Here is a 27,705-nt window from a genome sequence, read left to right as displayed (position 1 = left end):
CATGGCATAGCATAGCCTATGACAACTAATAAAGTAGGTTAACAAAAACAATGGAACAAAACAGAAATTCAGAATTAGACCCAAATAAACATGGAAATTCAGTATATATTGATATGGTTTGGATCTGTGTTCCTGCCCAAATCTCATGCTGAATCATAATCCCCAATGTTGGAGGTGGAGCCTAGTGAGAGGTGATTGAATTATGCGGACAGAGTTCTCATGAATGATTTAGCAGCATCTTCTTGGTGCTGTTCTTGTGATAGTGAGTGAGTAAATTATCACAAGATCTGGTTGTTGTAAAGTGTGTAGCACCTCCCTTCCTCTCTCTTGCTCCTGCTCTGGCCACGTAAGACATTCCTGCTTCTCCTGCACCTTCCATCATGGTTGTAAATCTCCTGAGGCCTCCCTAGAAACAGAAGCTGCTATGCTTCTGAACAGCCTGCAGAACCGTGAGCCAATTAAACTTCTTTTCTTTATAAATTACCTAGTCTCAGCTATTTCTTTATAGCAGTGTAAGAACAGACTAATACATATATAAACGTGGCATTTTTTTCAAGTCATGGGGAAACATTATAATAGTCATTAAGTGGAGAAGGAACAATGCTAACATCTGGAAGAAACTAGACCTGCTTAATTTTTTATACCAAAAATGCTCACAGTTCAATGTTTTAAACATAAAAATGTAAAAAGTAAAATGGTTAAAATACTAGGAGAAAGTGTGACTCTATTGTCTCAGGATGGGGAAGGTCTTGCTAACAAACAAAATAAATGATTGATAAATGTTACTATACAAAATTTAAATTTTCTTTATTGGAAGTGCTTCAAAAGTAAAGTTAAAAATCAATGTAATATGAAAATAAATATTTGAAATGCATGAGAGACAAAGGATTAATTTCCTTAATATTTAAAAAAGCACTTACATAAGAACATATTACATAATATTTTAAAAAGCACTTACGTAAGAAGAATATATTACATAATATTTTAAAAAACACTTACATAAGAGAAATAGAGAAAGAGGTTCTCAGGGAAAAAATAATTTTAAGTATATGGAAAGTTGTTGTACATCTTAAATTTTGAATATGCAAATTAAAATGGCAATAAGATACTTTCTTGCACCTATTGGTTTGGCAAATAATACGCTATAATGGCAAGACACTGTCAATGGCAGTACAGACTGATACAAACCTCTAAGTGGCACACTTGTCAGTACTTATTAATATTTCAAATACAAATACTCTTTGGTGTAGCAATTATTATTTTTAAAAATTATCCTGCAGTTAATACTTACATATATGTGCAAAGATACAAGCACAGGGATCTATGTTTGCAGTAAAGTTATACCTAGGGTGACTGGAAACAACCTAATTGCCACCAATAAGGGACAGAATAAAGAAATTACATCAGTGCAATTGGAAATTATGCTTATAAAGGCCTCAGGTTGATTGCATGTAAGCTGATACCGTCTGACAGCTAAGCTCTAGAAAATCATATATGTGATGCTCCCATTTGTATCTTTGGGATCCCTATAGGCAGCAAATAGCACAGTCATGCTAGATAATCTGAGTTTTAACAGGAGACTCTTTATAAGTTCTGGGTGGGGTGTGGAGAAACCTCTAGAGATAGGATGAGGCACTGTAACCACAAAAAGGCCTAAACAAGTGAAGGAAAGGCACAAATATTATAAATGGAAGAAGAGAGTAGACGGAGAGAGCCACAGTGGGATCTCAGGAAGCCAGGCCAAGGCCCTACTTCTCTTCGCTCATCTTCCAACATGAAGTTCAAGGTGTGGGAGGCTGAGGATGTATCCAAGGGGAGCTCTAAGTGAGGAAGGAAAGGTTAAGAGTGGATATGGAGGGGAAATGGGAGGTATGCAGCATAATACTTTTCAAAACATGGGGATATAGACACGCTTATGTTCCTAAGAAACTGCCACAAAGAGATGCCTTTGAGTAAGAACCATGAGAATTAGGGCCTTTGCAGTATGGGATGGAAGGAAATCACACTTTCTCTGCGTTCTCTCTTTTACTGTTGAAAGTTTTTAAATCTTATGCATGCATTATTCTTTTGATTAAAAAAATAGCTGGTGGCAGAATTTCTTTTAGAGGGAAAACTCTTTGGTTTAACAAAGCATCTTGATAGTCATCTTAGCTGAAGAAAGGGAGGTCTGAAAAGCAAAGGAGAAAGGAAAAGAGGGGAAAAAACCAATTCTTTCTTCATAAGAATGGGCAGAAAGTGGGGAGAAGTGAAAAATTTGAGGAGAGATACAAGGGCTCAGAAAACGCGGGGTAGCTGGGGTCTAAGGAGAAAAAAAAATACAAGAATGACACAGATTTCTAAGGACGAGATTTTTCAGTTTTATATTATGCCTATTCTTCAGAAAAGCCAACCACATCTACCGCCTTGTTTATATAGTATGTGGTCAGTTACGGTCGGTGGGAGAAATTAAAGGAATAGGGACTCTGCTTCCTGTTTGGATTGTTTTAGGACTGAGAATCAGAAAGAGCTACTGTTAGATCAATGAGAAAGAGAAATTTCATCCCCAACCAGAAATTGGGACAGAACCTGACTTGAGAAAACATAAGCCCCTAGAAAGTCTTCAGCAGTATAGGAGAGATGCAGATTTTCACCATATTTGAGGTCGGAGGTTAAGCCAGTATTAGGAAAAGAATGAGCCTAAATAGCTGGTGCTTTGAGCATGCCTGGGGAGCTGTGTGATATATAGAGAATTAAAGCAGAACCAAACAAATGTATTCAAGGACAGATCTGTCTCCGGTGTTCCCACAGATGTCTAAGAATCCATATGGAGAAATATGTAAAGCTCTGAGCTCAAGTATTTTGCATTGGTTCTTTTGCATACATATCAGCAGGGGTGAGAGGTTTAAATATTATTCTGAAAGTTAATAGTCAGTGCTTTATGATTCAGAAGAGGCTAACCATCAGACTGTCTTTGATCACAATAAATCCAGGATTTTAATCCTTTTTTGTTATCTCCATTTTCCATAAAAACAACATTAATGACAACAGCAAAAACTGAATGTGAAAAATTGGTCTTAAAAGTTTTGCAATAAATATAAAAACATCAAGTACATATAATAATAATAATTTTATAATTAGTTACTAATCTGAAGAGGACTTCAAGATATCTAGAAATAATATAATTGGTTAGGCAAAACCAATATCTTTTTATGAAAGAACATGAGATTTTTTTTTTTTTTTTGAGACAGAGTGTCACTCTGTCACCCAGGCTGGTGTGATCTCAGCTCACTGCAACCTCCACCTCCCAGGTTCAAGCGATTCTCCTGCCTCAGCCTCCTAAGTAGCTGGGATTACAGGAATGCACCACCATGCCCAATTAATTTTTTTTGTATTTTCAGTAGAGATGGGGTCTTACCAGGCTGATCTCGAATTCCTGACCTCAGGTGATCCTCCTGCCTCAGCCTCCCAAAGTGCTGGGATTACAGGTGTGAGCCACCACACCTGTCCGCAATCTTTCTTATATCAAAGGTCTGCATCTATTTTTACTACAACTTTTGTCATACTATATTCCAAATATATAAAATCTCTGACAAACACTCAGGTATTTGGATTGTTTTTCTAAGAGTAATGATGGGTTGCATTTTTAGAAGATACAATATGTAGGGTTTTGCTCTCTCCTCACCAACAATACATACTTGTGAATTAACCAGTTGGTTTAAGGATACTACCAATGGCCATGGAAGAGTTTTTTCATATTAAAGTTAAACAACCTATAATAGGCTCAAGTGTACAATACATACAATAACCAACTAGAGTAAGTGGCTCAGAGTCTTAGAAAAATGAAAAGGCTCACATGGTTAATAATTAATTTAAAGTTTGAGAGATATATGTAGAGAAATGTACATAGGCATACAAAGTTAAATCTTTTTTGAGGTAACTATATTAATATTCTATCTACCTACCAAAAGAATTTGACATAACTTGAAATTTAAAAAAATCAGACACAATATAATGCCAAATCAGGCAAACAAGACAAATAAGACAAAAGTCAGGTTAATAAATATGAAATTAGACAGATACAGTTATTCTGTATTTATAGATAGGAACATAGACTAGAGATGACCTACTCAAATTCATGTCTTTTTACTGCCATATAAGTTTATGTGATTTAACATATTTAAATCTGATTTATTTGCTTAACATTACCAAGTGAAAGAGGATAATAAATGTACTTATACAATAGGGTATGTCAAAAGGTATCATCTAAAACTTGAATATAAGGCAAGGAGAGTACCACATGTGCTTTCAAAGTCCTACGAGGGCATTTTTTAACCAACTCACTCATGGATTACTTAATTAACTAGGGCAACTTTCCTTTGACTTTCATTTATTTATTTATTTTGAGATGGAGTTTCAATCTTGTCGCCCAGGCTGGAGTGCAATGGTGCAATCTCGGCTCACTGCAACCCTCACCTCCTGGGTCCAAGCAATTCTCCTGTCTCAGCCTCCCAAGTAGCTGGGATTACAGGCACCAGCCACCATGCCCAGCTAATTTTTGTATTTTTAGTAGAGTCGGGGCTTCGCCACATTGGCCAGGCTGTTCTTGGACCCTGACCTCACATGATCCATCCACCTTAGCCTCCCAAAGTGCTGGGATTACAGGCATGAGCCACCACACTCAGCCCCTTTGACTTTTATATGGACCTTTTTGTATGATTTGTACAAAAATTAAGAGCTTAGACTCTGTGGAATTTTATGGTAACTTGTATTAATAGATTCAGTGGAGCTACAAGTAATTTCTATAAGGTAGAAAAGATAACCTCAAATGTTATGGTTCTTTATTGCCCTATAGAACAATCTTATTCTAATGTTTTTCGCAAATGCCTATAAACACCCATTTCCTCAAAATACTCTTTAAACCACTTTGTCATTTTGCTGATTCCCTCATTAATGAGTTAATAAATCTTTAACATGTGCTTCTTCTACATTGCAATGAGAATCATGTTTTTAGCTTTTTGGAAATTATATTTAGACAGGTAGTTATGCTGGTTAAATGAGACAACATGCCTAGATAATAGTAAATGTTCAATAAATGTTAGATTTTAAGTTTCATGCCCTAATCCCTCCAACATTATAAGAAAAAAATACAGCTGTGTTTACAGAGGGAATAAATACACATATGTATACGTATAAATGTGTTTGATGTACATATACATATATTCATAATACATACAGGCAAGAGGAGTATATATAATATATATTACATATGTATATATATAATATATAGATGTATTTATATTTATCAAACATTTACTATCAAGAACATCATATAACTTTTTGGCTGAGCGCAGTCCTCATGCCTGTAATCCCAGCACTTTGGAAGGCCGAGGCGGGCAGATCACTTGAGGTCAGGAGTTCGAGATCAGCCAGGCCAACATTGAGAAACGCTGTTTCTACTAAAAATACAAAAATGAGCCGGGCGTGGTGGTGGGCACCTGTAATCCCAGCTACTGGAGTGGCTGAGGCAGGAGAAATCGCTTGAACCCAGGAGGTGGAGGTTGCAGTGAGCTGAGATGGTGCTGTGTCCAGAATTGGTGGGTTCTTGGTCTCACTGACTTCAAGAATGAAGCCGCGGACCCTCGCAGTGAATGTTACAGCTCTTAAGGTGACACGTCTGGAGTTTGTTCCTTCTGATGTTCGGATGTGTTCGGAGTTTCTTCCTTCTGGTAGGTTCCTGGTCTCGCTGGCTCAGGAGTGAAGCTGCAGACCTTCGCGGTGAGTGTTACAGTTCTTAAGGCAGCGCATCTGGAGTTGTTCATTCCTCCTGGTGGGCTTGTGGGCTCGCTGGCTTCAGGAGTGAAGCTGCAGATCTTCGCGGTGAGTGTTACAGCTCATAAAAGCAGTGTGGACCCAAAGAGTGAGCAGTAGCAAGATTTCTTGCAAAGAGCGAGAGAACGAAGCTTCTACAGTGTGGAAGGGGACCCCAGCAGGTTGCCACTGCTGGCTCAGGCAGCCTGCTTTTATTCTCTTATCTGGCCCCACCCACATCCTGCTGATTGGTAGAGCCCAGTGGTCTGTTCTGACAGGGCACTGATTGGTGTGTTTATAATCCCTGAGCTAGACACAAAGGTTCTCCACGTCCCCACTAGATTAGCTAGATACACAGTGTGGACACAAAGGTTCTCCAAGTCCCCACCAGAGTAGCGACAGAGTGTCAATTGGTGCATTCACAAACCCTGAGCTAGACACGGGGTGCTGATTGGTGTGTTTACAAACCTTGAGCTAGATACAGAGTGCCTACTGGTGTATTTACAATCCCTGAGCTAGACATGAAGGTTCTCCACGTCCAACCAGAGTACCTAGATACAGAGTGTCGATTGGTTCATTCACAAACCCTGAGCTAGACACACGGTGCTGATTGGTGTATTTACAATCCCGGAGCTAGACATAAAGGTTCTCCACGTCTCCACCAGCCTCAGGGGCCCAGCTGGCTTCACCCAGTGGATCCCACACTGGGGATGCAGGTGGAGCTGCCTGCCAGTCCCGCACTGCGCGCCCGCACTCCTCAGCCCTTGGGTGGTCGACCGGACTGGGCGCCGTGGAGCAGGGGGTGGCGCTCATCGGGGAGGCTTGGGACGCACAGGAGCCCACGGAGGGGGTGGGAGGCTCAGGCATGGCGGGCTGCAGGTCCCGAGCCCTGCCCCTTGGGAAGGCAGCTAAGGCCAGGCGAGAAATTGAGCGCAGCGCCGGTGGGCTGGCACTGCTGGGGGACCCAGTACACCCTCCGCAGCCGCTGGCCCGGGTGCTAAGCCCCTCATTGCCCGCGGCCGGCAGGGCTGGCCGGCTGCTCCGAGTGCGGGGCCGCCAAGCCCACGCCCACCCGGAACTCCAGCTGGCCCGCAAGCGCCACACGCAGCCCTGGTTCCCGCTCGCGCCTCTCCCTCCACACCTCCCTGCAAGCTGAGGGAGCCAGCTCTGGCCTTGGCCAGCCCAGAAAGGGCTCCCACAGTGCAGCGGTGGGCTGAAGGGCTCCTCAAGTGCCGCCAAAGTGGGAGCCCAGGCAGAGGAGGCGCCGAGCCAGTGAGGGCTGTGAGGACTGCCAGCACGCTGTCACCTCTCAGCGCCACTGCACTCCTCCAGCCTGGGCAACAGAGTGAGACTCCATCTCAAAAAAGAAAAGAAAAAAAGAACATCATGTAACTTCTAAAGACTCTCTTCATTTCCATAATTTTATGGTTAATGTTTTCTAGCAAAATGTAACATTAATAACCAATAACAATGTACTCCAGCCTGATTTCCGGTTTAAGATCCCCAGCTGAAAGAGCTTAAATAGACCAAATCAGAAACAGCAATAGCAGTGTCATAAAGATAACTTCCTAAGAACTGTGCTATTTCATCAGAGAAACTTACCGAGTGCTCTGCGAGAATTCTAAGACATTAACCATGTTAATATACGTAAATTGCAGGAGTTTCTCATCTATAAATACCCATCTTGAATGGACATTTGTCTGCCCCTGATATGTATGGGGGTGGGAGGTATAAATGCCAGAAGGAAACAACCCAGAGAAACATACATTACCTCTACTACTCTGTCGTTTTTCTCTCTTCATAAGAGGGACCACACAGAAGAGTGTCTGGGAAACTATTTACCTTGCAAATAAAAGTATGGTCAACTTTTTCCAAACTTTTTACTCAGGGACTCAAAATTATTAACCATGCCCTATGTGTGAGAAATGGTAAATTTATTTTAAAATTTCTTTTCTTTTTTTTTTAACATTTAATGACTTGTAGGAAAACTGAACCTATTCTCCGTCTCCAACAAAATATTCACTCACGTTCCAAGATACTCCAGTGTTAGTATGTAGTAATATACTTCAGGAGTGCCTGTGACCCAAACAGTGTATCTGCCTTGAAAGATGATCATTTTATTCTTTCTGTTAGGAACGCTAGTCAACTGATCTCATTTCGAGTGGTAGCTTTTGCCACAAAAAAAGGTGGGCAGTGAATTTTGTTTTCTTTCCTGTTCTAGATGAAGAGGTTAATTTACAAGGTAAGTTAAACATGTGCTATCTATAATTTAGAATGGTCGAAAAGAGTAAGCTCAAGGAGAAGATGAATAAAACATTTTTACAGTGGTAAATTATTTAAATAGTGTTAATTAATTTAATATTCCCTGACATTGTCATTTAAGGACAGAAGCTCCTAGGCAGTTTCTTATTTTAACACTTCCCCCCCCACATTATGCATGGTTCATAATGGACTCAGTATAAAAATTCAAAAATGGAACTATATTGAGCAGAAAGTGGAAGTCCCTAATACCAATGTAGAATAATGGCTCTATATTCTTTTTGATATTATACATATATATATATACACAATATGCTATAATTGCATGTATACGTTATATGATATATATTACAAAATAAATGAAATCATCTTAAATCTATTATTCTTTCACATGACCTTTTCACTCAACATATTATGGACATTTACCAATGTCAATTCATATAGATCTACATTATCTTTTTGATGGCTGCATAGTATTCCTTTGCATGAATTTATCATGAGTTGGTGCATTAATTAGCAGACTTCAGTGTGCATTATGGTCACCTATGAAATTTGGTCATTCTCCTCTTGCCAGTGTCCAGCTTCTACAGAAGGTTTGGCATGAGGTTCAAACATTCATATTTTTAGGAGTGTTTGGAGGAGACTCTGAAACACACCAAATTTTGAGAACTAGGTATTTAACGAATTTGTTGTTGACAGGCATTTCATTTCTTTCTAATTTTTAAAAACACAGCACCACAGCTGGGTGCGGTGGCTCATGCCTATAATCCCAGCACTTTGGGAGGCCAAGGCGGGCAGATCACTTGAGGCCAGGAGTTGAAGAGCAGCTTAGCCAACATGGTGAAACACCACCTCTACTAAAAATACAAAAATTGGCCAAGTGTGGTGGCGGACACCTGTAGTCCCAGCTACCTGGGAGGCTGAGGCAGGATAATTGCTTGATCTCGGGAGGCAGAGGTTGCAGTGAGCTGAGATCATGCCATTTCATTCCAGCCTGGGAGACAGAGTGAGACTCGTCTCAATAAAACAAACAAACAAACAAACAAACAAAAAAAAAACACTAGAATAATATTGACACCTGAAAATAGAAAAAGTAGAAAGCTGGAAGGAGAAATTATATTTTTCTCTCTTCCCTTTATTTCTTTCCACCTTTCTTCCTGTTTCCCTCCCTGAGTCTGAACTTCCCACTTCTTCTCATTCCATAGAAGGAAAAATAAGAAAAGATTAGATAGATCTGGGGAGAAAATTAGAAAATGCAAAATGGTGATGGCAATGGGGGAGAGAGGCCATCCTCAGGTTTTGGAATAAGTGAATGAAAAAGGATGAAGCCAGGTTTCTCATTCAAGGTGGGCCATTAGGAAACAGGAATGCCAATTTTCATTTCATCAGGGCTTCTGTCTATGTACTTAACTTTCACAATTGTTGCAAATTTAATTGTAAGCAATAGAGATGAATGGAGCAAGCACTAGACTTTAGTGCTGTCGCTTTCACTCTCTAGCTGTGTGATCTTTGATATGTCAACCTCTCTGTGCATCAGTTTCCTTGTCTGTAAAATGTGTGAGCTAGATTAATCTACAGTCCCTTTCAGGTCTATCATTCTTTAATTCCATGAAAGAACATTTTGTTTCATTTTGTAACCAACCCCATTTCAGAAAAGGAACTTTTTAAAAATTCTAATTTATGTGTTTTTTTTTTATTTTTTAGAGATGTGGTCTCACTATGTTGCCCAGGCTGGTCTCAAACTCCTGACCTCAAGCAATCCTTCCTCTTCAGCCTCCCAAGTAGCTGGGATTACAGGCATGCACCACTGTACCTGACTAAAGCTAATTAAAAAACCCATGGGCATTAGAGTATGTGACAATGAGCATTCTGCAATTCATACATATATATATATATGTATGGTATATTCTCTTGGCACTCTGTGTTTCAGAATAACAGATGGTATCCAATGTACCTTGGATGAGAAGGGTTACAGTAGGATCAGTAGGATATATATGTGTGTGTCTGTGTGTGTCTGTGTGTGTGTGTGTGTGTATATATATATATACACACACATATCCTTCTATGTAATCCTGTATTGATTGCATGAAGGTTTTAATACTTCAGTGGAAATCAATCTGCAAAGACTAATAAGTGGGAAAATAATGCTTTAAGATACCGACAATTTAAAACAAGTTCCAGACAAATAGGAAATTTAGGCTCAAACTCAAAGACTGTAGTCAGAGACTTCTCACCTTTCAGAAATTAGAAGTGTGGCCAGGTGTGGTGGCTCATGCCTGGAATCCCAGCACTTTGAGAAGCCGAGGCGGGCCGATCACCTGAGGTCAGGAGTTCAAGACCAGCCTGGACAACATGGTGAAAAACCCATCTCTACTATAAATACAAAAAATTAGCTGGGTGTGGTGATGCACGCCTGTAATACCAGCTACTCAGGAGGCTGAGACAGGAGAATTGCTTGAACCCGGGAGGCAGAGGTTGCGGTGAGCTGAGATCGTGCCATTGCACTTCAGCCTAGGCAACAGAGAGAGACTTTATCTCAAAAAAAAAAAAAAGAAAGAAAAAAATAAGAAATGTGTTCATGATAACTACACTTTTCTGATTCAGACAATTGTCTGGTAACAATAAAACCAAGTCACACAAGTATAAAATGAAGTCCTGCCAAGGCTAAAATAGACACCAAGTAAGTGACAAATACTTGAATAACAGTGAAGCATAAATTGACATAAATAAGAAATTCAGTGATCACATGATATCGCCTAGGAGATTTCTGCCTAATGTCTTACCATGACTCCTCTTATGTGGGTTAAATGGTGGCCTCCCAAAAAAATATGTTAACCTGGAACTTGTGGACATTACTCAATTTGCAAAAAAAGGTCTTTAGAGATGTAATCTGCAATTTAGAGTAGCCCTAAATCCAATGGCAATTATCCTTATATCAGAGGAGAAGGCAATGCGAGTACAGAGGCAGAGATTGGATGATGCACTCCAAGCCAAGCAGTGCCAAGGACTGCCAACAGCCACAAGAAACGAGGAGAGAGGCCTGGACTAGGCACTCCCTCGTAGCCACCAGAGGAAACCAACCTGCAGACACCTTGATTTTGGACTTCTGGAATTCTGGCCTCCAGAACTATGAGAGAATAAATTTCTGTTTTAAACCATCCAATTTGTGGTAATTTGCCCTGGCAGCCCCAGAAAACTAATGCACCTCTTTAAAAATATAGTTTCCAAAAATACTAATCTACTCAGTTTCCTGAATACACTATACACACACACACACACATACACACACACTCACACACACTATAATCCCCAAATCTTTTAAGGATTAGGTGATCTTGGCCTAAATCCTACTTCTATGACCTGTGATGACCAAAACCCTCCTCCATGTGTCCTGTAAATTTCCACGCATACTTCCTCATGTTTGGGGCTGCCACATTGAGTTGTACAGACTCCCTGGCTAGAAGACCTTCTGTAATGCACAGCCTGCAATCTACCAGCACTCTGCCCTCAAAGCTATGCACTCTGCCATGGGGCTGCAGTGCATGTTTTTCACACAAAGGTGTCACTCTGTCCCAAAGAGGTATCTCTTAAAAATTTGTACGAAAATGGCATGTCATCAGCAGTGGTTCTCCCTGTCCGCTCTCTTGCCACTGATCCTTGCCACAGCTCTCCCAGGACTGGTATCCACAAATCATTCTTTAATTTTAAATTTTTATTTTAGGTTCGGGGTACATTGCAGGTTGATTATACAGGTAAATTCATGTCACAGGGGTTTGTGGTACAGATTATTTTATCACCCAAGTACTAACTTCATACCCAATAGTTATATTTTCTGATCCTCTCCCTCCTTCCACCCTCCATCCTCAAGTAGACCCCAGTGTCTCTTGTTGTCCCCCTCTTTGTGTTCATGTGTTCTCATCATTTAGCTCCCACTTATAAGTGAGAACATGCAGTATTTGATTTTCTGTTCCTGCGTTAGTTTGCTAAGGATAATGCACAAATAATTTTTAAACCTAGTGAGATTACCAGAGGTTGCACAGAAATTACATCACATACCATACAATTTCATCAGCAAGTTTAGTTTTTCGTTCATGTTCTCTCCTTTCCAATGTCCTGAAATTCTTATACATGACTTTCCTACGGATACAAGCCATACCATCAACTCTGTCTGTGCACCACATTCTGGAGAATAAAATTTTCCCCATCTTCTTTCACTATTTTAAGTCTCAGGGCCTTTGAACATGCTGGCTCCTTATCCCTTTTTCAGAAATAAACTCTTGTCTATTTATCTTTCAAACACTATTGCAAAATGAAAGAAATTGAATTATTAAAAAATAAAGACCACAAATTCACCAGTCATTGTCTATCTCCCACAGACGGGCCTCTGTTCTCTCCTACCTCTTCTCAACTGGATGATAGCTCTTTAAGAGCACAGCCCTGACTACTTGCTCCTCCCACCCTGCATTTAATCACACACTCAAATGTTTGTTTTCTAAGCACTTTTCTCATAATCAGGTATCCTAAGAGGATTGTAGTCAAATGACTATAATCAAGTTTAAATTCCTGTCATTTTCCAAAAATCGATAACATTAAAAGTCTGACAAATTCTGCTGGCTACCACTCTTTCTAGTGACTTAGACACAGGCTATAATGGAGTCTTTTTCTTTTTGCATGAGATTTCTGCAATAGTTCGGAGTTGCCCTTGTTTTTTGCACTTCTACTGGGACATTATTATTATTTTTTTTATTTTTGTAGACAGGGTCTCACTCTGTCACCCAGGCTGGAGGGCAGTGGTGTGATCTTGGCTCATTGCAACCTACACTTCCCAGGTTCAAGCGATTCTCCTGCCTCAGCCTCCCAAGTAGCTGGGATTACAGGTGCCCACCACCAGGCCCAGCTAATTTTTGTATTTTTAGTAGAGACAGGGTTTCACCATGTTGGCCAGTCTGGTCTCGAACTCCTGACCTCAAGTAATCTGCCTGCCTGATCCACCTGCCTCAGCCTCCCAAAGTGCTGGGATTACAGGCGTGAGCCACCACGCCTGTCCAGTCAATTCGACATCTTTCCTTTTGCTTTGCCCGCATAGTATCTTTTAGCAAGAACACTTTCATTTCTTCCTTCCTAATCCTTTGGTCGTGCTCACGCTTACATCCATTGCCCTATTTTTCAGGGCTTTTGGTGATGTTATGCTCCTTCTGAATTTGATTTCTTTTTCCATTTCTGGTTCCTTTCCAATCCCAAATTAAGAATGCCACTAAGTAGCGAACATCATCTTGACAAACTCAAAATGCAGTTACATTTTTGCATGGTTTATCAGATTGTGACCCATGAGATTAATCCAGAAATCGTATAAAAACAATATTTTATTTTATTCCTTGTGTATAGGCTGCAGCAATTTATTTTTGATGTATTAACAAAAAAAGTCTGTTTTCCTTGCACTGTTTGGTTCTTACCAGTTTCTTTCCAAAAGTAACATTCTTATCTAAATATAAAAATTATAAATGGGCCAGGCACAATGGCCCATGCTTGTAATCCCAGCACTTTGGGAGTCTGAGGCGGGTGGATTACTTGAGCCTGGGAGTTCAAGACCAGCCTGGACAACATGGTGAAACCTTGTCTGTACAAAAACACAAAAATTAGCCAAGCATGGTGGCACATGCCTTTAGTCCCAGCTACTCAGGAGGCCAACGTGGGAGGGTGGCTTGAGAACAGGAAGTAGAGGCTGCAGTGAGCCAGGATCATGCTGCTGCACTCCAGCCCGGGTGATAGCGTGAGACTCCATCTTTAAATATATATAAAAATAAGTTACTTTCTAAATTTTAAGTTTATTACTGAGCACGGACCTTAAGCACTTTATACACTATTTCATTAGGGCTTCATAATAGCAATACAAGGTCCCTACCATTACGGTTTGATGCTGCAGATGGAGAAACTGAGTTTCTGAGAGGCGAAGGGACTTGCCCAAACTTGTCCAATTAGAATGTGATAAATCCAGCATGCAAGCCTGCTAAGACAGTTTGAAGCCTCTGCCTTCCTGTACTTGGCCTTTTCCTAGTTAGTCTGGGAGAGGCACCTTCTAATTGATATCTATCTCAGACACCTCCTAAGGTCCAAATTCCTAAAGCAAAGTTAGGAGTTTAATCTTTTTCATAAAGATGAAACTGAATTTTTTTTCAAACAGGGATTCCCCAAACCAAATGCCTGTGGCAGCCAGGCAGGTAAAATAAATGGGAAAGCAGGCAGAGTGCAAAGCAAAACAAAAACAAAATAACCACTGACAAGCTAGAGTTAATTGGTGCATCACAGGATCGTTGGCCTGGCGTTGCCAGGTAGCCTATTATTTTCAAAAGAAAACAGAAATTCAAGTTTTCATTTGAAATCTCTCAAGTATTAAATGTCAGCATCTAAATCAGATTTGTTTTTCCAACAGTGCAAACTAAATATGCCTATGAAGCCCACAAATTGCCAGCCAGTGAGTGGCTCTAGTATGGACTTGACCTTGGCCCATAAAGCACATGTCCAATATGGTAGCCATAGGCCACATGCAACTATTTAAATTTACATTTTAATTAAGTGTAAATAAAATTAAAAATTCAATTCTTCAGTTGCACTAGCCACATTTCCGGTGTTCAGTAGTCACATGCGGTGTGTGGCTACTATAACAGACGCTACAGAACATTTCCATCATTTCAGAAAGTTCTATCAGACAGCACTGAACTACAGCAACAAGAAAATCAGAGCTGCTTTTTTGTCCTCCATCATGATCACCAGCTTGTACTAGAATGCTAAAGTTACTGCTCCCCCAGGACCACTCCGGACCCTTCTCTTTCATCTGAACAGACAGAGGTTGCACAGACAATCCCACCTACTCCCCCGGGGTCTGACATGAAGCCAGGAGGGGATGCACAGACGGGCAAGCCTGGGAAGAAGGCAAAGTGTGTCTTTAGCATTTCCCAGTCCCTGCTTTGGGACTCTGGGACTTACAGTCAGGCCACCACCCTCCCATTTCTATAGAGACCAGGGCTTAATAATCTCTTTGCCCACTCTGGAAAACTTATGTCTAGATCATTCAACTACAGTAAAGCGTAAATAATGGATATGTACCTGAATTTTCTACCCCTGCCTTGGAAGTTGATATTTACAATGTAGAAAATTCTAAGAGTAAGATGTCAGGCCTAGGGGAGATGGTGAAGCAGGATTTTATATTCTCATAGCAGAAGACCACGATCATCTCCCTGAAGCATCTGAAATCTTACCTCGTAGGCTGTCAGTTCATTTCCCTGGCTCTATGGCAGGCACTACTCAGGATCTGGGTCAGTAGTCTCAAAAGCAGGTTGCGCATGAGGACCACCTCCATAGGCTTGCCAGCTTTAACAAGTGAAAATACAAGATTCCCAGTTAAATCTGAGTTTGAGTTTCAGATAAACAATGAATTTGTTTATTATAAGTATGGCCAGTATGCTATGCAATGTGTATTTTATCTGGAAATTTTACACCTATGGCCCATTTTATAAAGATACTTTCTTGCTGGACCCACAGATTCTCAAGCTCACTCAGGTTTAGGAACCCTGATCATATTTAACTCAACTGCCTCTGGGAAGTGTTTCATTTCTTAGTCAATTTTTGTGTCCTTAGAACTGTCTTTTTATTTTATTATTTATTCATTCATTTGTTTTTAGAGACAGGGTCTCGCTCTGTCACCCAGGCTGGAGTGCTGTGGCATCATCACAGCTCACTGGAGCCTCAAACTCCTGGGCTCAAATGATCCTCCTGCCTCAGCTTTCCAAGTAGCGGGGACTACCGGCACGTACCAGCACACCTGGGTAATTTTTTAAAACTTTTTTGTAGAGATGGGGTCTCACTATATTGCCCAGTCTGGTCTTGATCTCCTGGCATCAAGCAATTCTTCAGCCTCAGCCTCCCAGAGTGCTGGGATTACAGGCATGAGCCACAGCACCTGGTCTGGAACTCTTTTTTTTTTTTTTTTTTTTTTTTTTTTTTTTTTTTTTTTTTTTTTTTTTTTTGAGATGGAGTTTCGCTCTTGTTGCCCAAGCTGGAGTGCAATGGCATGATCTCAGCTCACTGCAACCTCCACCTCCTGGATTCAAGCAATTCTCTTGCCTCATCCTCCCGAGTAGCTGGGATTACAGGCATGTACCACCACACCTGGCTATTTTTTGTTTTTTTTCTTAGTAGAAAACAGTTTCACCATGTTAGCCAGGCTGGTCTTGAACTCCTGACCTCAGGTGGTCTGCCCGCCTCAGCCTCCCAAAGTGCTGGGATTACAGGTGTGAGCCACCGTGCCCGGCCAGGAACTGTCTTTTTTAATGGAATCACAGTTTCCTGTAGGGGAACATCAAGCTACTCATGACTATTACCTTCATTATGTCATCTGATCATCACAACAACCTTGTAGAGTAAAAGAGGCAGAAAGTCTCCCTACCTTGTCAATGAGAAAACTGAGGCTTAGATACTTAAATTTTTCAGGTAAAACTCTAATAAATGGCATACCGAGGACCCAAACTCAGGTCTTCTGGGTTCCCATTTCAATATTTATTGAACTATTCAGTGCTGTGAGTGAAAGGGGATGGCAATAATGAGGGAGAGAAAAAGAGAAGAGAATTTTTCATTAAAAGTATGGCTATCTCACCAATTACCACCCTTTTGATTCACACCTTTCCAGCCCACCAATCAATTCTGAAGCAGAAGGAGAAGACCAGGGATCCAGAATTCAAAAAGACCCACATCTCCAGGAATCAAGGAGTCTGAGAGAAAGTTCAAACTGGATAATGCAATCAAAATAATCTGGAAATTGGCTTCTGGACTGGTTATGGCAGTGACAACAGAGAATGTCTGAAAGAACTGTTGTTAAACTATGTACTGAGATACTATACCTCTAATTTACCTCCACCACCAGTTCATACCTTGGAATTTTCTTACAGTAACGTAATGAGTAAGCTCTGTGCCTCATCTAACTCCACATGCCACACTGCAGTGAACAGGGTCAGAGAAAGGTAACCACTATAAAAGGAGTGGAAGTAGAGAGAAACCATGGACCTAGGCTCTAAGGTCCAGAGGGCAGATAACGAACTACCCTGCCCCACTTGAATGCCTGGGGGTGGTGGCAGAAGTTGACCTACCCTAGAACTCATCTCCATAAGCTCTTTGCTGTTGAGAGCAATCTCTTGGAGGTACCCCAAGTCATCACACATCCACAATTACATGGGGCATTAATGTGCTAACAGTAAAGATTCATTCAACTTTAAGAAATAAAATTAGTAGGCTGGGTGCCACTCACGCCTGTAATCCCAGCACTTTGGGAGGCCGAGGCAAGTGGATCACTTGAGGTCAGGAGTTAGAGACCAGCCTGGCCAACATGGTGAAACCCCGCCTCCATTAAAAACACAAAAATTATCCGGGTGTGGTGGTGGGCTCCTGTAATCCCAGCTACTTGGGAGGCTGAGGCAGGAGAATCGCTTGAACCTGGGGGTGGGGCGGAGGTTGCAGTGAGTGGATATCATGCCACTACTCTCCAGCCTGGACGACAGAGTGAGAATCCATCTCAAAAAAAAAAAAAAAGAAAGAAAGAAATGTTTATAGCAGTTTTATTCAAAATAAGCAAAAAATGGAAATAATCCAAATGTTCAACATAGGAGAATGGATAAATTACGATATTTATATACAAAAGAATACTACTTAATCAATTATACCTTAATAAAGCTGTTAAAAATAAAGAATAAACAAAAGAATACTATTTAGCAATAAACTCAAAAAATTAAAATAGCAGTTGTCTCTTTGAATGAGAGGTACCTTATGGAATTGACTGAAAAGAGGCACAAGGGAAGTTTCTGGGTGCTGCAAATGTCTATATTTTGATTTGGGTGATGGTAATTTGAGTACGTATACTTGTGAAAACTTATCAAATGGCATTTTCTGCATATAAAACATATACCTCAATAAAGGAAATAAATGGCTAGTTAAAAAATAGTAAAATTACAATATATTCATACAATGAAATAGTATGCATTTAAAATTATGATGTAGGTCTATATTTATTGACATAGAAAGATGCCTATAATATATTATTAAATATAAAAGCAGAATCCAAAACAGAATGGAGAATACCATTTTTGTAAAATGTATGATATTAAATATTGATATGGGTATGGACAGGAAAAGAGAGTCATGCACAAATAAAGCTGCCAAGATATTAAAACTGGTTACTAACATTTTATGATGAGTTTTACTACTTCAAACAGAAATCATTAAGATAGTTCCACATTTTTTAAAAGCACAAAATTAAAGCATTGCAACAACATCAAAATAAGACCAAAGTCTAAATTTGTGTTTCTCAACAGAGGTGATTTGTCCCCCAGGGGACATTTGGCAATGTCTGGAGATATTTTGGGTTGTCTCAACTAGGAGGGAGTGACAGCAACAATTTAGGGTAGAGGCCAGGGATGCTGCTGAACATCTTACAATGCACAGGACAGCTCCAACAACAGCCATCTGTACTAAAATGTTTATAGTGCCAAGGTTAAGAAACCCAGGTCTATCTAAATGGACATAAGATAGGGACTGTTTATAAGACGAAAGTGGTACAATGTTGACTTATTTCTTTTATTTCAAACAGTTCAGAAGTTGCCTGTCATTCAGAATCTCCGTAAATCCCAGTGGCAACCAGCCTTCTCCTGCACCTAACACAACGCTCTCCACATATCTGGAGGGATGGCGCTTGGGGAATCAGTTGTGCAAAGTCATTAAGAGCCAGCCCTGACTTCCATATCAGAAAAGAATATTTATAGAGGCAGAAGCCTCTGAACTGGCCATGAATAGCCAAAAGGGAGGGTGTGATATTCCACCCCCTGCCTCCTCTCCACTCCTGAGTAAAGAAGCCGCTACCAGGAAGGGCACTGATTCCTGCAAGGACCAACTCCATCACATTAACCTCCTTATGGGCCCTCATAACCAACTGCTTCCCAGAAAAGAGACTGAGATGTTAGGTTTTTGATAGCATAAGTAGCTTTTTTGAATCCTCAGCAAGACGTTACCAAGACAGATAAGAGTTTTTTGGGGAATGTGAGGGTTATCTGGCTGTGACATATGTCACCCCATTAATGGCCAGGATTGATTTGGCTGATCTGGCTGGCTAGGCGAGTGTCCCCTTCCTCCCTCACTCGTCCATGTGCGTCCCTCCTGAAGCTGCATGCTCGGTGCAAGAGGATGACCATCCCCAATAGAGGAGGACCGGTCTTTGGTCAAGGGTATACAAGTGGCTGCACTCCCCTGCTAGAACCTCCAAACAAGCTCTCAAGGTAAGAGTTTTTTGGAGAGAGAAATAGTTTTCTGCATTCTTTAAATTCCAATCAGTATATCAAGATTTAGACCTTGCTGACTTCACCATTAAGCCAGGAATAGGGAGAACTCAGGTTATGCTGTAAGGGAGACCTCTGCCATGTGGGAAGGGTAGAGCTGACATACTCCATTCCCAGAACAGGGAGCAAGGAGAAAAGAGACGGGGGAGCAAAAAGAGGCAACTCATCTGGCAACCTGTTCCAGACCAAATTCCCAGAGGGGAAAAATCAATGGACACATCTAGGCAAATATGAAGGAAGCTTGGGGCTAGTTATTTTCTTCGCCCTGTAAAACCTAAGGGAGCTGAGAGCCTCCAGAAAAAGATCATGTCCTGTCTGATGGTGTAACCACCCAATCTGTTCACCTTGCCCACTGCCTAGACAGAGCCAATTTACCAAGACAGGGGGATTTCAATAGAGAAAGAGTAATTCATGCAGAGCCAGCCGTGCAGGAGACCAGAGTTTTATTATTACTGAAATTAGTCTCCCTGAGCATTCTGGGATTAGAGTTTTTAAAGATAATTTGGCGAGTGGGGCAGGGGAAGTGGGGAGTGCTGTTTGGTCAGGTTGGAGATGGAACCATAGTGGGTCAAAGTGAGTTTTTCTTGCTGTCCTCTGCTCCTGGGTAGATATGGCAGAACCGGTTGAGCCAGATTACCGGTCTGGGTGTTGTCAGCTGATCCATCAAGTGCAGGGTCTGCAAAATATCTCAAGCACTGATCTTTGGTTTTACAATAGTGATGTTATCCCCAGGAGCAATTTGGGGAGGTTCAGATTCTTGGAGCCAGAGGCTGCATGACTCCTAAACTGTAATTTCTAAACTTGTAGCTAATTTGTTAGTCCTGCAAAGGCAGACTGGTCCCCAGGCAAGAAGGGGGTCTTTTCAGAAAAGGGCTGTTATTAATTTTGTTTTAAAGTCAAACCATGAACTGAATTTCTTCTTAAAGTTAGTTTGGCCTATGCCCAGGAAATGAACAAGGACAGCTTAAAGGTTAGAAGCAAGATGGAGTTGCTTAGGTCTAATTTCTTTCACTGTCATAATTTCTTCAGTTATAATTTTGCAAAGGTGGTTTCAATAAGAAGAAAGACAGGTGGATGAACCTGAAATACTGCCCCTAGTCCCTCACGTCTGAGTAGAGTGTGCTGTGGATCCAGACACTGGTGTGTTCCCTGGGAAGGGGCAAAGAGGTGCTGAGATAACCAGTGGGCTCCCGGAGGCCTGGGCTGGAGAGATGTCAAGGGCTGCAAAATTGTGGGCAAATGGCAGGACTTCAGCTATGGGTGCCATTGTGATATCCGACACTACAAGGTACAACTAATCAGTAGCACTTCAAAGGAGACCAGACCTGGAGCAGGAATCAGGGAGGTCCCAAAAGGACTGACACCCACTCATGTGGATTAGAGGTCCCCTCAATTCCTTGTCCCCATGAGGCCCCTTGAATGGGGGAAAGAAATTTGAAGATGGAACATTGACCTGAATGAGACTGTGTGGATTGAAATGGACTGTAATAATGTAAATTGGCACGTGTGTCACCCTGCTCACCTTGGCATGTGTGTCACCCTGCTCACCACCCATGCCATAGGGTCCTCATGACCAGAGTTAGGCCTGTCAACCTAAATAACGAACAGAAAGAGACTCTCCAAAGATAATGAGCTTATTTGGGTGTGCACAGAGGATTTGCAAATCTGGGATATGCAGGCTTTGGAGACTGTAGGCACATCCAAAGTGGCTGAGGCAGGGGGAAGTGTTTAAAGGCAAAAGTATACATCATTTGTTTTAAAACAGAGAATGTTGGCTACAGGGGATCATCACAGGAGTTGACACTGGTTCATTCGTGGAGACAGTGTGTCAGACAAGTGTTCTTGTGCATCCTGCTTGCTGTCCTTGTGACTCATGTAGCAAGCTGCAGTTTAGGAAGTTCTTGGCAGAAGTTCTTGTTACAGGCGTATGTGCATGAGAGCCCTTCAGAAAGTCTTTGTAATAGCGTATGTCCACCAGGGCCTGTCGGGGGGTGGGCGGCTGGGGGAGGGATAGCATTAGGAGAAATACCTAAAGTAAATGACGAGTTGATGGGTACAGCAAGCCAACATGGCACATGTATACCTATCCATCAAATCTGCACGTTGTTCACATGTACCCTAGATCTTAAAAGTGTATAAAAAAAAACAACAAAAGTGGATGTCAGCAACTTCATGTTAAACATCTGTGTTACATTTCCGTAGTAGAATGCCTAACATATACATTATAAACCGTCATAAATCAAAACTGTAAAAATAAAAACTTACAAAAAAAATAGTGTGTGTCAACTTGACTAGGCAAGGATGTGCAGTTGTCTGGTTAAACACTAGTCTAGGCATTGCCATGAAGATATTTTGTAGATGTGGTTAACATCCATTAAGCAGTTGATGCTAAGTAAAGCCGGCTACCCTTGATAATGTGGATGGGTCTTATCCAATCAATTAAAGGTCTTAAGAACAAAGACTAAGGTTTCCCAGAGTAGAAGGAATTTACCTCCAGGCTGAAACATAGGTGTCTTTCCTGAGTTCCAGCCTGCTAGCCTGCCCTACAAATTTCAGACTCAAGACTACAACAATAACTCTTGCCTGAGTTTCTAACTTGGCATCCTGCCTTACAGATTTCAGAATTATCATCCCTCACAATTGTGTGAGCCAGTTCTCTCTCTCTGTGTGTGTGTGTGTGTGTGTGGGTTCTGTTTCTCTGGAGAGCCCTGATTGATACACTTGGCAATATCTATCAAGTTGCAAAGGCACATATCCTTCGAACTAGGAATTCTGCACTAGAAATTCCACCCTCAGATGTACTTATACATAAGTGAAATTATGCATACACAAGATTCTGTAGTACTGAAGAAATTATTAAATGCGCTTTACTGAAGTATTTAAAAATTATGGTACACACATAGCTAGAATAATTTGCAACCATAAACAAAAAAAGCTTCCTGTATTCTTTTTTTTTTTTTTTTTTGAGACGGAGTCTCGCTCTGTCACCCAGGCTGGGGTGCAGTGGCGCAATCTCGGCTCACTGCAAGCTCCGCCTCCCAGGTTCACGCCATTCTCCTGCCTCAGCCTCTCCGAGTAGCTGGGACTACAGGCGCCCGCCACCACGCCCGGCTAATTTTTTTGTATTTTTAGTAGAGGCGGGGTTTCACCGTGGTCTCGATCTCCTGACCTCGTGATCCGCCCGCCTCGGCCTCCCAAAGTGCTGGGATTACAAGCGTGAGCCACCGCGCCCGGCCCTGTATTCTTTTATTGAATCTCATCCAAGATAATATTAAGTGAAACCAAGATACAGAATTGAGTATATGGATACTACCATTCATATAGAAGGAGGAAGGAGCGAGGGTATTGTATACACAACACACACACACACGTATTCTCTGGAAGAATATATAAGGAATTGGTAGTATTGGGTAATATTGACTCTGGAGAATAAGAATATATTTTTGTAACTTTAGAGCTTGGTACCATATATCATGAAAACAAATCAATTGTGCGTGGAATTAAAAGGCACACCACATAACATTTATAAAGAAAGGATGCAGAATCCTGGGTGGCTGCTCACATTACAGGGAGTCTTCCTCACTAGTGCTCTCGGGTTTGTGATTGTTCTGCCCTCTAGAGGCGGCTTTGAGAAGTGCTTGAGATGAACGTCTCTGTGACCCCCTCAGCAGGCTCAGCTTAGTCTAGGAGCACAGGCCTGAAGTGGGTGCTCACAGGATGGTTTTCCTCTGGCTACCTGCCTTCATTTCATCTGGCAACAGTGGTTCCGGTAATGTTGGCAGTCAGTGGCTATTACGGTGGGAAGAATCAGAACTTGAATAAACCACAGTGCTACTACGATCCCGTTCTTAGAGGCAGAATCACACACAATAAAAGAGAATTTGAGGTCTTCTGTCACTAATGAAATACCAAGACCTCTTTATTACTCAATTTGGGTCAAAAAATATCAACTAGAAAAGAAAGTTGGGAATGATTATTCACGTATATTTATGAGTGTAGCCTCTGACGTATGAATTACATACTAATCATGAGGTTGGATTTTAAATGTATAGAAAAGACATGTTTTCACTGCAGGCTGCAGCTGAATAACGAAATATGAAAAATGCATTTTTGAACTATTTAATTTTTTGAAATTTAAACATATAACAGCAATATAGCATACATATTTCCACCATCACACAATGTTAATATTTTTCTTATTGGCTTCTAATTTCTTTTTGAATTATTATTTTATAATAGATCTCTTTTATTGAAAGCTCAGTGTTTGCAAAGCAGTCTACATTCATTATCCCACGAAATCCTCAAACAACCCTAAAAGGTAGATGTCAGTACCACCGCACTTTGTGATTGTACCAGACAATCAGTAATAAGATAGGTAAGAATGGCTGTGGGGGAAGTCAGCTGGGTTCTAGTTATAGTTGCATTTCAGAAAATTATTTAACATGCTGACTTTAACAACCTAAGCGTCTTCTCCATGTGTGCACACAGGGTAGACCTCTGAAGAGTAGCGCTGTAGCTTCTAGGGTAAAGGCTGCGTTAAGTCAAGGCAGGATGACCGTTCAGCTTCCTCCCAGGATAGTGCAAAGGGCTATTCACTAGGATTAAAGCCTTCTCTCCCAAACTGAATTGCTCAACCCCCAAAACCCCTCCTACAGAAAATTTGGAGTCCTCGTTTATTCCCTGGCAGCCCCTACCTAATAGGGTGGTGAATTAATTACCAAACACGCAACAAAGGATATCAAAGGTTTGGCGAAAATGGCAACATTTTGGAATAAATGACCGTAATGTGTGGTCTGTTTGCCACCCTAACTGGGGCACATTTTGCAGGTCATTTGCTTTCGCTATGGCCAAGAGGAAGAAAAGCATCTCTTGGATTTCAGCTTGGAGGAGGAAGAGTTCAGGCTGCCAGAACTGGACTGGCACTTCTGAATATCCCAAGGTGAGGTCCCGTAACTTCCTCGGGAAGCTCTGCCGCGCCCCCACCCCACCCCACCCCACCAGGCTGCTGGAGTCTTGGGACCGCAGACCCCGCGGCCCAAATTCTTCCTCGCAGAGGGGAGGGGAAGGGTGTTCTGGCGGGGCGGGGCGGAAGGGAGGCTTGGGCTGGATTGTGGGATAAGATTGCCCTGATGACGCTGAGCGGATCTGGACCCTAGCCTAATAAAGGCTGCGTAAATAAAGGTGACGTTAATAAAGGGCGTGACGGGGCGCGGTTGCCAGGGGCGCCAGCGTCTCGGGGCTGCCCTAATGCCTCCAGCTCAGTGCGCGGCGCCAGCGCGTGTCTAGTCCCGGCTGCGTCTCTGGGCCCCACGGGCCCCTCCTCACATGGCAACTATTGTGGCTACTAGTCCAGGCGGCTTAGCCTCTGGAGCAGGTCTGGACCCGCTCCAGCTGACCTCTGACTCCCTGTGGCCACCTGAGCCCTGGTCTTCCCGCTCCTCCGATCTCCCACGCGAATCGCCGCCATGAGCTAACTCCCCACCCCCGGGCAGACCCGGGGGGCTTTGATTACCTGGGGTCTTCTGCTTCCTCCCAGATGTCAGCCCCGCTTCAGGAATCGACTGAGACTTCGGCTCAGAGTTTGGTTCCATTCCTGGACACGGATTCAGCTGGAGAGCTGCCCCGGGGCCAGAGCAGTTCGCTGCTGCACACCGGGATCAGAATGACAAGCTGACTCGGCGCAGAAGGCTCCCAGAGGTGGTTGCAATGCTAGACTGGGATCAGAACCAGGCCCTAGCTCGGCCTCTTTGCCTCAAAAGTAAGTTTCTAACTGTAGGCCTAGATCAGGCTGCAGATCATCAGGCATATGAAATACTTGTTCCACCACTAGATAGAAATCAAAAGCAAAGAATTTTACTGTTTCACCCAAGAACCGGAAGAAAGATATAGCTCAGCATCAAAGTCTTGTCAAAGTTGTTGTTGGAACTGCATACCGATTTGTATCAAAACCTCAGCATCAGAAACAAATTCTGCAGAATGGGTACTTAGATTCAAGTATGGATATACTGTATCCGGGCAGCCTGCCTCCAGAACTCCAGGTGAACTCAGATGAGCCTCCAGGGCCTCCTGAGCAAGTTGGACTTTCTCAGTTCCATCTAGAGCCTGAAACTCAAAATCCAGAAACCATTGAAGAGATCCAGTCCTCTATTCCAGCAAGAAGCTGCAGCGCAGCTTCCGTAGCTCCCTGATGTGGTAGAACCTTCTTCAACCAAAGCTGGAGGCCCCAGCTCTACCTTCACAGTCCCTTGAGGGGGCCCACTCTTCAACAGAGCAGGAGGCTCCAGCACAGCAGCTACCTGCCTTTGAAGAGATCGTAGCTCCACCATCGATACATCATGAGGTAAATGTTCCATTGAAAAGTTGGAGTGAAGCTGAGCACTCACACTTGCCCAGTGTCACAGTCAAACCTGTGGACGTGGAGCTTACGGTAACTCCAGAGCCAGGTAAGGAACTTACAACAAGCCAGGAACAGGCCCTAGCTCAGCCTCCAGAACACCCCAAAGAGGTGGGCTCTTCCTCAACCCAATTATAGGCCCCAGTTCAGACACCAGAGCACCCTGAGGAGATGAAACCTTCTGCAACCCAGCAGGGGACCCCAGCTGAGCCTCCAGGTCCTCTTGTGAAGCCTGAACTTTCCCTCAGTCAACAGGAGAAGCCTTCTGAGTTTCCCAGGAAGGTTGAACCTTCTGAGACCCAGCAGAAGGTCCCAGCTCAGCCTCCAGAGTCCTCTATGGGGAATGCAGCTCAAACTCCACCGAATCGTGAGGTGACAATTCACCCTCCAGGTGAAGATCAAGCTCATTATAACTTGCCCAACGTTACAGTTAAATCTGCGAATGTGGAGGTTACCATAACTTCAGAGCCTACCAAGGACACTGAGTCTTCTCCAGCCCAGCAGGAGGCCCCAACCCAGCCTCCAGAGGAGGTGGAAACTTCTGCAACCCAAGAGGAGGCCCCAACTGAGCCTCCAGGTCCTCCTGTGGAGCCTGAACTTTCCCCACAAGTGAGCAGGAGCAGCCAGATAAGCCTTCTGAGTTTTTCAGGGAGGTTGAACCTTCTGAGACCCAGCAGGAGGCCACAGCTTAGCCTCCAGAACATCATGAAGTCACAGTTTCACCTCCAGGTCACTATCAAGCTCAGCATTCAGATGTGCCCAATGTCACTATTAAGCCTCCAGATATGCAGCTTACCATAGCAACAGAGCCTACTGCAGAGGTGGGAACTTCTCCAACCCACCAGGAGGCTACAGCTCAGCTCTCAGGGCCAGTTAATGATGTAGAACCATCTGCTGCCCAGCACAGGGCCCACTTCTGCCTCCAGAGTCATCGGAAGAAGCTGGACCTTTACCAGTTCAACAGGAGATGTCAGTCCAATCTCCAGAACCTATTAAGGATGAGAACCCCTCTCTAACCCAGCAGGAGGCTGCAGCTAAGCATCCACAGACCTCTGAGGAGGTTGAATCTTCTCCAACCCAGCAAGAGGCCCCAGCTCGGCTTTCAGAGCCCCCTAATGAACTTGTAGTTCAACCTCTAGAGCATCATGAGGTAACAGTTTCTCCTCTAAGTCATGATCAAGTTCAGCCTCCAACATTACACAATGTCACTGTTAAACCTGTGAATCACATGGTTACCATGACTCGAGTTCACTAATCAGGTTGAAATTTTAACCCAATAGGGGGCCCCAGCTCAGTCCTTAATGTCCCCTGAGCAATTTCAACATTTGAAAGACCAGCAAGACATTATAATTCAGCAGCTAAATACCCCTGAAAATGACGAACTTCCTCCATCAAGAGCCCACAACTCAGCCTCCAGTTCAGCTCTCCTCAGACTTTGTAAGTGCGTTGAATGATGAGATGGTATTTTCACCCCTAGATCTGTCTTCAGTATTCGGAAGTAATTCAACTTTACCTAATACCACAGTTAAAAATGTGGATTTGGAGGTTACCATACCTACAGCAGTCACTATGGAGGTTGAACCTTCTCCAGTCCAGCAGGACAACCCTCTTATTCCCACTGAGCAGGCTTTTCTCTAACCCAGCCTGATCCCCCTTCCTCACCCCTGGATTCTCCTGAAAGGAATGAATCTCCAGCCCAGCAAGAGGCCCCAGCTCAGACTCCAGACCCCCCTAAGGAGGTAGAACCTTCTCCAGTCCAGCAGAGTTCCCAGCTGAGCCACCAGAGCCCCCTAATGAGGTTGAACCATCTGCAACCCAGCAGGAAGCCTCAGGTCATCCTCCGAAGTCCACTGAAGAGGTCAGTCCTCCACTGCAGCAGGAGATACCAGC

The 27,705-nt window shown here is 42.7% G+C and overlaps 1 pseudogene; it reads left to right on the top strand.

Moving 5' to 3' along the window:
- Positions 1-24,718: 24,718 nt before the first annotated feature.
- Positions 24,719-27,705, top strand: part of LOC116467798 (leucine-rich repeat-containing protein 37A3-like) — a 44,824-nt pseudogene continuing 41,837 nt past the window's right edge.

The sequence above is a fragment of the Hylobates moloch genome, unplaced genomic scaffold (assembly GCF_009828535.3).
Source record: "Hylobates moloch isolate HMO894 unplaced genomic scaffold, HMol_V3 SCAFFOLD_5, whole genome shotgun sequence".
NCBI classification, from domain to species: Eukaryota; Metazoa; Chordata; class Mammalia; order Primates; family Hylobatidae; genus Hylobates; species Hylobates moloch.
This window is presented reverse-complemented; position numbering and strand designations above follow the sequence as displayed.